Source organism: Dendrobates tinctorius, unplaced genomic scaffold, assembly GCF_039654945.1.
Source record: "Dendrobates tinctorius isolate UK_male_01 unplaced genomic scaffold, ASM3965494v1 ptg000160l, whole genome shotgun sequence".
Lineage (NCBI taxonomy): Eukaryota > Metazoa > Chordata > Amphibia > Anura > Dendrobatidae > Dendrobates > Dendrobates tinctorius.
Genome location: NW_027361827.1, coordinates 19,369,247 through 19,386,377, shown reverse-complemented (window position 1 = coordinate 19,386,377; position 17,131 = coordinate 19,369,247). Strand labels below are relative to the sequence as shown.

Here is a 17,131-nt window from a genome sequence, read left to right as displayed (position 1 = left end):
GCATTTTGGAAACAAGTCCCATGGACCTACTGTATATGTGGAGAAAAAAGGCCACAGAATTTCAGAAGCAAGCTGAAGCTTTTACAATGGACCTCACAGTCCCCCCATCTGAACATAACTGAAAATCTGTGGCTAGACCTCAAAATAGCAGCGCATGCAAGACGACCCAGGAATCTCTCAAATCCATCAAACAAGAATTGAAAGATTCTTGTCTGGCAACAAAAAGCATTTTAAAAGCTGTGATACTTGGAAAAGGGGATGGTACTAACCATGCAGGGTGCCCAAACTTTAGCATTGGCCCATTTTACTTTTTGTAATTTTTAAAACGCATCATCCCCTGACCTTACCCCCGCTGTACTACAGAACGCCAGTGACTGTGTCCGCAGTCTCTAACATCACGTCTGCTCTCTCTGTAAGGCTGTGTGCCCACGTAGCGATTTTTAAGCGTTTTTGCTGCGATTTTCGGCACGAAAATGCTGCGAAAACTCTGCAAAAACGTTTAAAAATCATGTACAGAACGCCCCCCCATGCATTCCTATGGCATTCCGCACATGCTGTGCTAATGCTGCACTTTTTTCCGCGGCGGAATCGCATCACGGAAAAAATCGCAGCATGCTCACTCTTTTGTGCGGAATCGCAAAGAATTGCCGCGATTCCGCACCCATAGGAATGCATGAGAATCGCTTACTTCCCCCATGTGGCTATGCCCACCATGCGGGAAGTTAAGCGTCTCATGTGCGGATGGTACCCACGGTGTGGAGGAGAGGAGACTGTCCTCCAGGCCCCTGGGTACCATACCCCTGTAAAAAAAAGAATAAAAAATAAAAAATCGGGGTATATTTACCTTCCGACATCCCGCACTGCCATCCCGGCCTAAGCGTTCCCAGTAATGCCTTGCGGCAAGGTCCTGTGATGACGTAGTCTCGCGTAACTCTAGCGGTCTCGCGAGATCGCTATGGTAACGCGAGACCAACGTCATCACAGGTCTCGCAAGGCATTACTGGGAACGCTGTGGCCCGGGATGGCAGCGCGGGACGTCGGAAGGTAAATATACCCCGATTTTTTATTTTTTTATCATTTTTAACATTTTATCTTTTACTATTGATGCCGCATAGGCGGCCTCAATAGTAAAAAGCTGCTCACACTTGTCAAACACTATGTTTGACGAGTGTGACCAACCTGTCAATCACTTTCCAAGTGATGCTTCAAATCGCTTGGAAAGCGCTTGAGAAAATCGCGGCAAAATTGCGAACAGAATCGCGGTGAAATCGCGCGGAAAAAAACGTGCGATTTCTGGGAAGGAGTCCGGTTTTTAGTCTGCGTTTTAACACGCAACGTGGGCACATAGCCTAACTCAACCTTTCCAAAACTGAACTTCTTACTCTCCTTCTGTCTACTAACCTCCCTAAACCTGACATTTCCCTCTCTGTGAGTGGCACCATAATTACACCCTGGCAGCAGGAGCACTGTCTGGGTGTTATGTTTGGCACCGATCTCTTGATCGCTCTTGACACTTTCACCTAAAGAACATTTCTAGAATTCGCCCTTTTATCACCATGGAGACTGCAAAAACCCTCATTGTCGCCCTGATCCACTCCCTCCTGGACTACTGTAACACTCTATTAATTGGCCTCCCCCTCACTCGACTTTCCCCTCTCCAGTCCATCCTTAATGCAGCAGCCAGAGTCATCCATCAGGCTAATCGGTACTCGGATGCATCCACTCTTCACCAGTCATTACACTGGCTGCCCATTCTTTATAGGATCCAATTCAAAGTACTTGTTCTCACCCACAAAGCTCTCCACAGTGTGGCTCCCCCTTACATCTCCTCCCTTATTTCTGTCTATCGGCCTAGCCGATTGCTGCGCTTTGCAAACGACTTTTGAGTACCGTACCTCCCACTCCCGACTCCAAGACTTCTCCCGTGCTGCGCCAATCCTCTAGAATGCTGTACCCCAAGAAATTAGGACCAGCCACAACTTGCACAATTTTAGGCGCTCCCTCAAAACACATTTGTTCAGAGCGGCCTATCATGTTCCCTAATTAAAGTCATTTTATGTGTAAGTGTGTGTGTGTGTGTGTGTGTGTGTGTGTGTGTGAGAGAGTAGCCCATTCACTATCTCTGTCTATCCCCCACTCCCTCAAGATGGCTTGACCATCATTGTAAATGCACACCTGTACTTTGTATCTCCCCCAACTCATTGTAGATTGTAAGCTCCCACGAGCAGGGTCGTTTAATTTTGCTTTAATTATTGTATTATTGTTAACGTTGTTACTTATGACTTGTGTTTGAAACTGTAAAGCACTGAGGAATATGTTGGAGATATATAAATAAAGATTATAATTATAAGTAGTCGTAGTAGTGTGTTCCCAGGGGTATATATGTTCAACAATCAAAGTGCAAACTTGGGAACTTCTAGAATAAATATTTTAACATTTTTAGAGTTTTTGTAACTGGGACAGAATTTCTAAGAGCTAAACAGAACATGCAGAGGTGGGAAGATATGGACAGAGCTCACTGCAGGCTAAGCAGACCTTGTAGTATAGAAACCTAGAAATACAGACAGACACACCCCAATGCACTAAAAGGATTAAAGTGAACAAACCACCATGACAGTATTATCATTAATGGCAAATCTGTCTCTCCAAGAAATAGACGTTAACAAGTTACTAGCACATACATTTCGCTTTCTTTTCTTCAATCAAAAACTGTGTTAAAAGTTAAAAAGGCTCTGAAGATCATTTTTCAAAAAAACGGATTAAAAATAATATATACCTAAATTTTTATGGGTTCTATTGCGATCTGTTTAGATCTAAATCAGTACTTGTGGTCACAAAAGTGGCCAAATACATAATTATACCAGTACACTTTGCCATCCCAATTTTCAGGAAATACATAAATTCTTTCCCATAGTTTGTAGTATTTATATTTCACAAGTCATAGAATTATAATGATATGGATTTATGCATAATACTTCATATAAGAAACTGAATAGGTTTGTTGTTTTTTCCCTCTTCTATACATGGAAACCCAAGCTCCATAAGACTTACAAGCTCTCTTTTCCCTGATACAGATCGTTAAACTCTTTGCATATGCATTTAGTAAAATGAGAAAAATCTGGTTGCCTGCAGCCATCACTAGGGGGAGCTCATGTGCTAAATAAAGACAGGTTTATTAGAAATTTTATTTATGTACTAATAACATCCTAGTGGTAAGTGGTTGTAAAAATAGCACACACGCACTCTTGTATCTAAGAATGTAAAATGCTATCCGTTTATTGAACGAGATCCTGTTACTGTCCATCTTTTTATTTTATGCAGCGTATGGAAAAATGAAGACCTTCATGTAGAGCTGAGCACCAGCATGTTCTAAAATATGGTTGATGTTTTTTATGCAGATCAATTGGGACGTGTTTCAGAGTAAAAACTTCAACGATAATTATCTGTCTAAGGAAGGAATTGTGCCTCGAGACGCATCCCAATTGATATACGGTAAGTAAAAGAAATTATCCATGATGATATTTTCCTTTGCTATATCCTGATGCACAGCCATCCATTTTTTCATATTCTGCATCACTAACCTCATATACCACTGAGAAATATTGAGTAGATGACTGAAGGAAGATCGCCGTCCTGTTGACTGCACCTTGTGAAACCAATGTGTCTTCAGGTGTTGTGACTGTGACATAACTGGACCAGGTGATCGCCACGGCCATTGTCGTCCACTGCTGTCAAAGCTCTCTTTTATTCTTCTCCCTTTTAATCTTGTCTTCTTATTTTAGTAATTTCAAAATATTTACCTTTATTTAAAAAAAAAAAAAAAAAAAATCTATAGCGAAATTAAAATAATATTATATGTGGAATTTTCACTCTGCGGAATGTGTGTTCTCATTCTGAATGTATTTAAATGGTTCAAAATTTGTAGAGTGAAAAAAAAATCATTTAGTTTTTCCACTTTACTTCTTGCAAAGGGTTTAGCCAGAAGATTTATGACCTAGCTGCTTGTATCCAAAAAGGCGCCCCCATACATATTAAATGCACTGTAAAGTCGACCAAACCCATTCATTTCAATGGGATTGGCTACCCTTCCAATATGTAGGGTCCCTCCTGACTCTAAAGAAAAACATTTGAAGTTGGTTTTCCAACTTTTATTCCATATTAAATATTGAAAGTGTAATGTTAGATAGTGACGCTGGGCTCAGTTCACATGTGTGGGGAAGTCAGGAGAGATGGCTGCCAGCTTACAGTTTGGCTCACAGCCATCTCTTGTGTATTGGGATCTTAAAATAACTACTCTTCTATGATAAAATACACTATTTTAAAATGTACAAAATTAAAATGTCAAGCCCTTTGGAGGTAAATTGATGAGTCTTTAATTGGAATCTGTCAGTAGGATCAACCCTTCTAAGCAGTCTATATGGGCATGCAGGTCATAAGCATAGGCGGGTTATAATGGAGGCAATATGGGCTACTGCCCAGGGCCCAGGATTCCAGGGGTGCCCATGGCCAGATTGCCCTCATTATATTTTCTTTTGGGCGTATCGCCAGCAGGGGGCGCTCCTATTGATCGGCAGCCTACTGTTAGAATCTATTTCGTTTTGACCATCCGCCATCTTGTTGTGGTTTTCTGGCTGCTGGTCTTTTTCCTCTGGTGCTGGGTTTGTCTTAGGTCAGGTGATTGTATCATCCTTTATTACCCAGCACCTGCCTCCCAGTCCTCCCTGGACAACAGTGTTAATCCGCTAATGTTCTGGCTAGGTGACTTGGTTGCTTTCTGTGTGTGATTTTGTGCAGTTCTGGGTTCTCTAGTCCTGCCAGTTTTGTTTTTGGTTTTCCGTTCGTTTCTGCAGCTCCTGCTATTTTCCTATTAGGAGGTTTCCTGTTTTTGTTTCCCAGTCCCTAGACTTCAGGGATTCTCTTCCCCATACCTATAGGTCCTCGTTTGAGTTTAGTCTAGGAAACGTCGGTGGGTCTATTTACAAGGAATAGGTCGCCCACTCCATTGTAGGGTTACAGCCTAGTCCTAGTGCAGGGTCAGCTTCTCCCCTATCTACCCTAGTCCTGAGTTGCAGCTTCGTAACACCTATTCACAGTGAAAGGATTTATCGCAAGAATGCATCGTCAGCGACTATCTTTCAGTGTACATGCAGCTTTATTTGCAGAGAGATGATTGGAGTAATACTTTTTGTTTGCAAAAGAAACACCTTTATTAAAGTACTGTCTCTTAGTATATAGGGTCTTCTCTTATGTTCAGTGCTGTACATAAGGTAAAAAATGTTTCCTTCTTCCATAGCATCCCCTCTTGTGTGGCCCCATTCCTTATTAAATAGCATCCCTGTCATGATCCAGGTTGGATATGACAGGTTTTGAATAAGTAACCTTTTTTTCCTTTGAGCTGGTTGCTTGGAGTTGGTTTTGCCCATGGTGGCCATTAGGGTTATTACACAGTGGTGTTATGAATGAGTCACCGTAGGAGGCAAAAACAGAAATACTAGCTAAGTCCAGAAAACCAGAGAAGTTGGCAGCTATCGGATTGCAGACCCCTGAACCTAACAACAACAACTAGCAGTAGCCGTGGGGGGTTCCTACGGTGCCCTAGACCCCTCGATCACAGCCGGAGAACTACATAGCCTAAAGACAGAAAGGGAAATCTAAACTGCCCCAGAGCAGACCCCAAAGCAATAGGCAGCCCCCTACATATAATGACGGTGAAGCAAGATGAAAAAACACTCACACAGATAGAAAGATAGGCTGAGCAAATGATGGGGCCCAAGCTAACTAAATAGGACAGAATAGAAAAGCTGCTGTCTGCAATCCGCCAAAACCCTCTCAAAAACAAGAGCCAACAGACTGATAGGGAAAAAAGCCATGAAGACGCTAGGCTTCAAAAAGACTATATCAGTACTCAGGTATTATCTGAAGACAGAGCAAAAAGGAATTCAACTCACTCAGCAGGGAAAGGCAGAAATCCAGAAAAACAAGGCAAAACAAAACCAAAACACAAATGCAAAAAGTAGAGCAGAAAACTTAGCTTTTGAGAAGCAGGAATCAGACTGGTCTCCAAGAATCCCTCAGAGTAATCACCCGCAAGGCAGAAGGACGTCGGCTGCCTTATATCCAGTCAGCAATCCCAGTCATCATCATTCTGCTCAGGTGCTTTGTAATCAGCCTCACTACCTTCCTTCACCAGAAGAGGGAGTTCATCAGACCTCAATGGTGAAGGGGGAAAATGAACTCACAACACAGTAGTGGTGCCTTTTGTTCTAGTTTGCCCCCGGTGGTGAGCGTTCTGGCACTGGAATCTCTAACAGGTGTGAGACTCTGGCTCCTAACTATAAAGGTGTGTCAGGTGTTCTCACTAACTGTTGGTGATATTGGTCTTTTCCAACCATTCTTGGGGAAGGAAGGAACTTGAGAAGAGTCCCGAGCAACTCAGTCAGAATCCTGGAGTGGTAGCTATGCTGTCAGCGAGGAGTTCTTGCAAAGCTTGGAGGAGTGGCAGCTATGGTGTCAGTGTGGAGTTCTTGCAAAGCTTGGTGGAGTGGCAGCTATGGTGTCAGCGAGGAGTTCTTGCAAAGCTTGGTGGAGTGGCAGCTATGGTGAAAGCTGCACTCAGATGCTGGACTCTGTTGCTGGAAGAGAGCTGCACTCAGATGCTGGAAAACTGCACTCAGATGCGGGACTCTGTTGCTGGAAAGCTGCACTCAGGTGTTGGATCCGGTTGGAGGAAAAGATGCACTCAGGTGTCAGACTCTGTTGCTTGGAGCATTAGCAACAGAGCAAAGCTAAGTGGTGTTTCCCTGTTTGTCACTTTCCTCAATGTGTGTTTTAGTGCAGTGGTGGGATTAGTTTCTGCACCGTCCACTTCACTAGTTAAGGATTGGTTCAGGGAGAGCTAGGGATTTCAGGTATCCTGATCGGCACCCGGTGCGGAACCGGCCTAGGGATCGTTAGGAGTGTAGAGACACTGACTTAGGGGAGTGCAGCAGGTCTCCACGCCCCCGTTCCCTATCGCAGGGCCACCATTGTAATTGTTTTCCTGGTTTTCCCCTTTATTCTGAAATTCGCCCTGCTGGAGGCGGTGTATCCAGACATACGTGTACTACTGAAATTCGCCTCCTGGAGGCGGTGTATCCGGCTGCACGTTCTATTATTTAAATTGACCCTGCTGGAGGCGATGTATCCAGGGTCACGCGTCATATAAATTTGCCCTGCTGGAGGCGGTGTGTCAAGTCACACGTGACCATGACAATCCCCTCTTGTTATGTATAGCCTCATCACTTATTACATGGTATCCTCTATTGTTATATTTAGCGCTGTATGTAAAGGCCCCATTACACATAACGATGTCCCAGCGATCCCACCAATGATCCGACATGGATGGGATCGCTGAGACATCGTTAGACAGACTAACCAGCGATCAGGACCAGTGAGCAAGCTGGTTTCCAATGTAACCAGCGGGTATCTAAGAGCCGTGCGGCTCTTAGATACCCGCTGTTTACATTGGAAACGAGCGTTGCTGATCGCTGGTCTCTCGCTGCCACACGCAGCAATGCGCGCTGGCCAGCTGGAGACCAATGTTCAAAAAACGGCCCAGGACGATCCTGCACGATCAGCGATATCCGGCAGGGGGGCCGGTCGCTGACACATGTCACACACAGTGATATCGCTGGCGTGATCGCTGTGGCGTCACAAAATCAGCGATCTCGCTGGCGATATCGCTGTGTGTGACGGGGCCTTTAGGGAAAAAAAATTGGCATCTACAGATGTGCACCAGAGCACCTGTGTGTTCATCACGTGACCTCCCAGAAATATCATATCATCGATAAAGCTGTAGGAGAAATCAGCGCAAATAGGGTCTTATCTGATGGATATTGTAGTATGCACTCAGATTATACTAACCTGATAAATCCTTTGGAAAAGCAGGAGATAAATCATAGAAATATCAGCTGCAGCAGATTCAGGGGTCAGCAAGCGACCGTATCAAAACAAAAATTCAAGAAATCTGTGGATATTATCTGAATAAGATGTAAATCCAGACGTGTTGAAATAAAAGATTGCGGTTTATTCTACGCGTTTCGAAGTATAAGTTACTTCATCAGGAAATTACTATATGTATTTGTTAAACATATCATATGACATGTAATGCGGTACATCGGGGGAAGGGGCACTGGCTGCCCTTAATCCACCTTCGTCATAGCAAACTGAATAATATGATATCTTGATATCTGCGATCCGATGTCTTATTTCAGAGAAATTCACATTTGTCTAATATGTAAATAAGCTGTTAAGATCTATTGGTCGGTCATAGATCTTCCAGAGAATCTGCCTCCAGAGCTTATTATAAATGAAAGGGAGAGTTTCCAGTGTGAGACAAGTTATAACTGATGGTCCGCTCTTCTGACATCATTGCAGAGCTGTGGGCGACCAGTGGTGAATGATAGTTTTATTGCTCATGTCATGGTGCAATTACACATGGTCTCAGGAACATGCGAATAATCACAATTGGCAAGTGTTACCTGCACCTTTTCCAAGAGTGGAATGTGTCAGATCATACACCTTTTGAGTAATCTTAGAATAGACCTAGGTATGTTGCTGACTGGCTTACAGACCGGGACAGCCAGAGGGCAGGAAATAATGGTGTACTGTACCGCCGGGGACTTCCTGCCCAACATCTCAACTTCAGGAGATGCAGATACTGGCAAATACAAACATGGAACAAGGAGCAGTCAGCTCTCTTCAACCATTGAGTCTGTGCTTTTGAGTTCACATCAGGCGTGATGTCGTCACTAGATTGCCCTCAATGTACAAAGCCTCGGTATACTGCATAGACCACAGCAACGAGGGAACAGGGTTAGGAAAGTAGTATTAATTTTTTTAAATGGCCAGTTCTTGTGGGGGGCTGTGTGGGGAAGTCCTAATGTGTGAGGACATCATACTGTTTGAGGGGCCGAGTGGTGAAATTATGCTGTGTGTGGGGATTATGGGAGCATCAGATTATCTTGGTAGCTGTTAATCAAGGTAAAAGGGCTGAATAAAAGGAGCAGTATGACTTAGTGTTTTGTTTCTATAAACTTTATAAAAATCATGAAATGTAGTTTTGATTTGCTTCTACTGGCAAGAATACATGTTATAATAAGCCCTATCGTAACATGTGTTATTATCAGTAGAAGCAAATCAACAGAATTATTTTTTATCACTTTATAACACTATAATTATAATAATGAGCAGAATTAAGTTTGGCAGGTTGGTTCGGCCCTCCACAACGGTCACAGTCTCTCATATGGCCCCTTGAGAAAATTATTTGCCCACCCCTGCTTTATAACATTGTCATTTTTGATGTACCTGACTGTAGTAGTATACCATAAAGCAATGCCATTATCCCAACACCCATATTAACAATGTTTCCTTTGTATTGCACTTCTCTTATGCTCTCCCATCTGCCAGTGTCTTTTAAAAACAGATCCCAGCTTGCTAAGACAATCATACTCACTTCTATCCAATGAGTGTCTTATCTTGCTATACCTTTCACAGAGTGCATATTTATATTGAATTCCTAAGATTCCTTTCCCTGCGCCCCCCCATCCCAAATCATTACCTTTGACCTCTAACATTTGCCATGATTGAGCTTTGTACAGACTGCTATGAGAGCCCAGAACTACTTACAATTAATGTCAATGCTACAGTAACAAGTCTTTATTCTTAATTTCAGCATTTTAAGGATCAGCTACAGAATGCAATTTTGGAAGCCGATTTCCTACTCGCGGTCATTGTCGATGGAGAGAAAGCAAAAGGCATTGACAACTATTCTTGGCATAATTATGGCTCTGAAAATGGTTATGTTTTCAACCCACTCAATAAAGTAAACTAAAATAAGGAAGAACCTTCTCAACCAATCAAAGGCCCCAGGGGAAATTGCTTCTGTTACTGACTGGCTAAGTGGAATTTCCTTATGGGCATTATAAGTGACTGCTGGACACATCTAGGTTATTGTCAAGTAGGATGAATATTTCATGCCATGAGAGGTCTATTGGTTTAAGAGGATTTTCTCAATAAAACGCCCCTTTTCAGATTAAAGAGAATCTTTCAGTAGGATCAACCCTCCTAAGCCACCTATTGGGACATAGAGGATATAAAAAGCTGAATAAAATGATACCTTGATATCTGCAATCCGATGTCTTATTCCAGGGAAATCCACATTTTCTTATACATAAATGAGCTCTTCAGGGCTATGGGTTGGACACTGATCTCACTGAGAATCTGCCCCCAGAGCTTATGTTTAATAAAGGGGATGGCCACAAAGCAGATAATGGAGGCATTTATTTGCTCATCAACTACCAGTATTAAATAGGCAGAGTATATCTGCAATATTATATTCTGATCAACTTCCATCTTTGCAGACAACAGGAATCTATTTAATCTTTTATTGATCACCAATCAATCCATAGAAGAGAACCCTAAGGGTATGTGCTGATGATACAGAAGTGACAGCGCTTTGGACTCAGTGCATGTTCGCTGCGTCCAAATCGCTTCTGTCTACTGAACGCAGGTGATTCCTCTGTAATCACCGAACCGTGTGGCTTTACCGCGTCCAATACATTCTATTGGTGAAATTTCTCTTGCGGAGGCTCGCGTCTCCGCAAGAGAAATGGACATGCTGCGGTCTGGATATACACGCCGCATGTCCGTCTCTGCCGGACATAGGATTTCTTGAAGTCCCATCCACTATGCTGTAACATCTGGCCACTGCCGGTTGGCACAAGTATGCAGCGTCCAACCCGCAGCAGTTACTGATCGTGTGCACATACCATAAAGTGTCTGTGTAATAACTACCTGGCTCCTGGGATTAGTCCAGCCCTGGCTCGAGACAGGCAACAACTAGCAAGTGAAATTCATCGGCTGGCAAGGTTGCGAGTGGCACAGTGCCAAAACATGCCTAGTAAACAGATATCTAATCATTTATTGATGGTATGTACTGGATGTAGCAAAAAACAGGAGCAAATCCCATTTATTGTGGGTTACAGAAAAAGAAAGCAAAGATCTGGTGTGGATTACGGGTCTATTTGTACTCTACGATTTTATATTGCTAGTGAAGTAATTCTTGACCGTGGATTCTCAAAAGGTCATTGACTCTGGATTAATATTTTCTATTGCTGTTTGCACTGTGAAGCTTGCTTTTGCTTACCTCTGTGCTCCACTCCATATGGATATACTTACACCTTATGTATGTGTGCGACCTCCACGACGGAAGCAGAAATAGTGGAAAAGCACAGCAATATTTTATATCCATGTTTTTTTTAATGATCAAAAAACATATAGATCAAGGGTGAAAAAACTACTACAGACTTTTGTAGCCTGATCTACCACTTAGAATCCAGGTATCTTTTTTTTAGTAGCCAAAAATTAAGAATTTCACAAAAATAAATAAATAAAACACCCAATGTTGAACTTGTGTGGCAAATTTCTTTTCCTCGCTTCAAAGTTGGCAACCTCAAGCAATATGGCAAATTATATTTTTAGGCCTCATTCAGACGTCCATGTTGTATCTGTGTTTTTCACAGATCAAACACATACCCATTATAACCTATGATGCTAGTCACATGTCCCATGATTTTTCATTGACCGTGTATACGTGCAAATCTCACAGAGAAATGGCAATATTCCTCTGATATCACGGAAAAGTGCAATTACAAGTCTATGGGTCTGTGAAAAACACATAAAGCACATGGATGGCATACAGTAAGTGTACAGTCCATACTTCACATGACAAAGCTTCTCCTATACTTTGCAATGTGTCCATCCTTGGAAAACACTGATGACTGATGGTAAAAACGGACACACTGATCATACACGTATGCAAAACACTGATGATGATACCCTTTTTTTATCATGTACATGTTTTAACACGGATGTGTGAATGAGGCATTATGACGAGTCCCGTGCATCCATACAGTGCTGCAATTAAATGTTTCCAAGCAATATGTTCAACATCTAAAAAGTATTTCTCGTCACTTAGTCACTTCTGGTCCCCAAGGCTCTGATTATATACACCTAGTCTATATAGGTTTTCTATACTCCATTAGCAAATTCACAAGTATTGGCCCCAAAAATATAACATACAATGTCTACTTTGTGGGAGGATCAGTTTGTGGGGAACCTATAGTCATATATATACACACACACACACACACACACACACACATCTCGCAAAGTTAGAATAGCATCGAAAAGTTTATTTATTTCAGTTCTTCAATACAAAAAGGTGAACTTAATATATAGAGTCATTACAAACAGAGTGATCTATTTCAAGTGTTTATTTCTGTTAATGTTGATGATTATGGCTTACAGCCAATGAAAACCCAAAAGTTGCAGCTGAAGGCTGCTATCAAAGCAACCTGGGCTTCCATAACACCTCAGCAGGCTGATCCATGACACGCCGCATTGATGCAGTAATTGATGAAAAAGGAGCCCCGACCAAGTATTGAGTGCATTTACTGAACATACATTTCAGTAGGCCAACATTTTAAAATCATTTTTTTTACGCCCCCGGAAGAAGCAAGAGCGAAATGCACGTCGGGGTGAGGGGACACCACGCTTACCACCACTGCTATTTAGGTAACTAATTCCCTCCTTTATATTGCGTTTACTTGGGTCATTGACAGCAAAATTTATGGTTTAGTGCTCCGACTACATGGTATCCCATCTCTTACCTAGGAGAGGCTTTATAGTTGGTACCTCGTGCTCTCGTTGGATAATAATTGTTCTTAGAGGCAGATGTGGGCCATATAGTTATTTAGGATGGCACAACGTACGGATTATATTTACACATGAAGGGGAATTTTTATTGTTGGAGTTGTGTTCCGGTTGACATTGGTATACATGTTTATATTAATTATTCCTTTGGGAGTTATTATCTGGATATTTTGTACATTTATTTTTGTGAACCTTTGTTCTTCAGTGAATGTTTATGGAGACATCCTCCTTCTGAATGTATTTGGTCATTTTTGTGGTGTCCCCCACAGCATTTTTTGCTTTTTTATGTATTTTAATATGATATAAATAAAATTGCTGTTTTATTATTGGGACCCCTTCTTCCTATAATTATTTTTGTAGGATTAGTTGTATCATTGATGTGAAGTGCACTTTGTATTTAGGACATAGGTTGATTTATACATTTCAGTAGGCCAACATTTTAAAATCATTTTTTTCAAGCTGGTGTTATAAAGTATTCTAATTTACTGAGTTAATGACTTTTGGGTTTTCATTGGCTGTAAGCCATAATCATCAACATTAACAGAAATAAACACTTGAAATACAGCACTCTGTTTCTAATGACTTGATATAATATGCTCCATTTGTTGCACTACACACATCCAAAGGATAGTGAAGTTCTTGCCACACACAGGTAAGGACGTCTGATGTAACAGAGTGAATAACATCTGTGATTCTCTGTTTTAAGTGATTAATGTCGTTATGTCGTGTTGCTTCACATAACCCCAAAAGTAAAAGTCTAAGCACGTCAAATCCGGGGATCCTGGTATACTTGTATACTTTCCTGTGACTGGTTAAAAGTGCACCATCACTTTACGGACACACTGTGTGTATATATATATATATATATATATATATATATATATATATATAGATACACACTCCCTCACTTCACTTTGTCTTAAATGGTATAATTAAAGGCCCCGTCACACTAAGCGACTTACCAGCGATCCCGACAACGATATCAACATGTCAGGATCGCTGGTGAATCGCTATGTGATCGCTGGTGAGTTGTCAAACAGACAGCTTCACCAGCGATTAGCACAGCGACGCCGCGCGTGCGGCATCGCTGTGTTCAGCGCTGATTCATGTCAAAAATAGAACTAAAATAAAAAAATATTGTTATTCTCACCTTCCGACGTCCCGCGCAGCATTCCCGCCTCTCTCCACGCTCCGGTCCCAGTAATCCTTTGCGAGAATTACCGCGATGACGTCTGTTCTCGCTGGATCGCGAAGTCTCGCGGTCATTCTTGCAAAGGATTACTGGGACCGGAGCGTGGAGAGAGGCGGGAATGCTGCGCGGGACGTCGGAAGGTGAGAATAGTAATATTTTTTATTTCTTTTTTTATTATTTTATCGCTGATCGCTGGTCTCCCGTCTGTCACACACAGCGATGCGTGCTGGCCAGCGGGAGATCAGCGACCAAAGAAATGTCCAGAGATTTCCAAGAGCGATCAGCGATACCGGCAGGGGGGCTGGTCGCTGATCGCTGTCACACATAGCGATCTTGCTGGTGAGATCGCTGTTGTGTCACAAAACTTGTGACTCAGCAGCGATCTCGCTAGCAAGATCGCTATGTGTGACGGGGCCTTAATGAGGAGGGGGCCTTGAGAAGAATTTTATTACTCTTAATTATATAATATATATATATAATACGTGTATGTCTATGATGTTTATATATAATACATACACATTATATATATATACACACACATCACATACACACATTATACACACATCACATACATACGCACATAATATATACACATCACATATTCACATCAATACGCACATTATATATACACAGACATCACATACATACGCACATTATATATACACACACACACACACATCACATACATACGCACATTATATATACACACAAATCAAATACATATGCACATCATACATACACACATCATACATACGCACATTAAACATACACACATTATACACACGCACATCATGCATACACACATCACATACATATGTACACTATACGTACACACATTATACATACGCACATCATACATACACACGTTATACATATGCACATCACATACATACATAATACATACACACATCACATACATACATGATATAATAGTTAATAATAATAAAATTCCGATGAGGCCCCCTTCCCTATTAATCATTTAAGACATAATAAGTTGATGTTTTCACCTCTGTATAATACAAAAATATTACATTAGTGTCTTGATATTATTTTTATGCCTTCTTATGTGCAACCACCTTTTTAGAAATGACACTTTATTATTTCTTCCCTATAAAATGGGTGTCAGCTGCGTTCGAAAAAAATTATTGGACTTCTGTACATCAATGTCCCTTCAGCTATAGAAAGAGTCCTAGTGGCTTCCAACTACACAGGTGTGACTGCACATACACAGGGAGGGGCCGCTTGCATACTTCACACACCTCCGCTTCACAAGGAATAACCAAGTCCACAGCATAATGACAGGCCGGGCAAGTCTGACCACAGAAAAACTAATAATGTAAATATTACATGATACTGGATCTACGTATATGCACCGCGAGGTGCACAATCCACTTCCAACCTTCGGAAAAGTATACGAATATGTAAAAAAAAAATAATATGACGACACCAAGTATGGAGGGCTCCTTTAAAGACAGACTTAGTTATTAAGTTTCTCCATTAACATCTTACAATGTATCATCAGCTTTGATAAATGTTTATGGAAACAATGTGATACAATTAATTAACTAATTCAGTGTAACAAATAGCAACAAGGAAACTCATTTATCCAGGCTAGGAATCCACCGCCCCTCTGAACTGAGGTTTACAAACACATACACACCCACCATCCCCTAGAGGGATGTTCAAAGAAGATCAGAATTTCAGGGAAAAGCACAAGATATATATAAGTGAGGAAAACACTACAGCACCTTCACACAGGACACATAAAGACAATCTAGTTACTTACCCATCCATGGCCCGGAGGACAAGGAAAAGAAGGGAGAAGGGAGACAGACAGAGCAGAAGAGACCAGTGCAGAGAAGAGGGAAGAGGAGGAGGGAAGAAGGAAGGGAGATGATTGAGGAGGAGGAGGAGGAGGAGGGAAGGAGGAGGGCAGAAGAGAGGTGCCACTGGAGAGAGGAGGTGGAGAGTTACCACTTTAACAGCTTCACTGCCAGACAAACTAGAACACTCACTGATCACATGTCTGATGATTAGGAACTGCTCCACAAAATATTAGGGAAGTAATGATAAACCATCACGGGACCTGAAGACCCAATTACAGGACAACCTACGAAACATGGTTTGTATGTGGCATGAAGTCAAAACGGAATATTAATTTTAGGAAATAAAGCTATATTTACAAAACACACTCCTAATACTAAGACAATTTTATATAAACCTCGAATAAATCCAATGACCTTATAAGGGTAAAGAAGACGGAATATTGGGAAATTCTCAGGGTCTCTGAGAGAGTATGACAGGACATGGAGCATGTAAACTCCTAGGCACTCAGGCCCCATAACATGTCACCTTCGCCCTATTATGTGCCACAGAGATTCTTTAGAAGGTCATGTGCAGGTCTATAAGCCATCACAATCCCTGCAGGCTATTATTAGAACATTTTCACTTGAAACAATAGGAATTACAAAATCATTGTATTAGGAATTACTAGTTATGCGGTTTCCCATTGTTGCCAGGAAAACACTTAATTTCTTCTGACTTAGATTTGTAGTAATATTTCAGTGTCTCTTCTTCAAGTGTTTTTTAACAGTATAATATTATTGTTGTTCTTTTGGAAGGGATTGTTTGAAAACAGCCAGAGCTTCCAAGGCTACCGCAGATCCATCACAGGCAGTTCTGGAGCGCTGTCTGCGCCGTTTGAAGTTACAGCACTGTGGCAACCTGTGTTCGGCTGCAGTGGTAACGTGACTAGAAGAGCACGTCACCTGAGTGCCACAGTCAATCACAGGGTGTAGTGGTGATGCGAGTCTCAGATGGTGCAGACACTGCCTGATATACAGTGACCCTTCCATTTGTTATTTTAAAACCATCCATGCTTTAAAAAAAAAACTTCCTCTGCCACCCAAGCTTAAAGCCCCCATTACACACTGCGATATCGCTAGCAATATCGCTGTAATGTCACCGATTTTGTGACGTTGCAGCTATATTGCTAGCGATATCGCTGCATGTGATACTTACCTCCGACCGGCTCCCCCGCTGGTTATCGTTGATCGCGCGAGAAGCTCCTGGACCATTCCTCGTCGGCCACTTCCTGTGGCGCTTCCTGTGGTGCCGACGAGCGAGGCGTGGAGCCAGACAGGAGGACGCAGGATCGCCTAGTGTGACAGGTAAGTAGCGACCCCC

General features: G+C 42.0%; 1 protein-coding gene across 2 annotated transcripts in view; it reads right to left on the bottom strand.

The window, feature by feature from the left end:
• The window catches only part of PTBP3 (polypyrimidine tract binding protein 3), a 242,861-nt gene extending 226,979 nt beyond the window's left edge, over positions 1 to 15,882 (bottom strand). Inside the window, exon 1 of one of the 2 annotated variants that reach the window (XM_073549696.1) lies at positions 15,732 to 15,882. The gene's annotated coding sequence lies outside the window, so the exon portion shown is untranslated. The remainder of the gene's footprint in view (positions 1 to 15,731) is intronic. The other variant, XM_073549699.1, reaches the window with a different exon arrangement.
• Between the last annotated feature and the right edge of the window lie 1,249 nt (positions 15,883 to 17,131).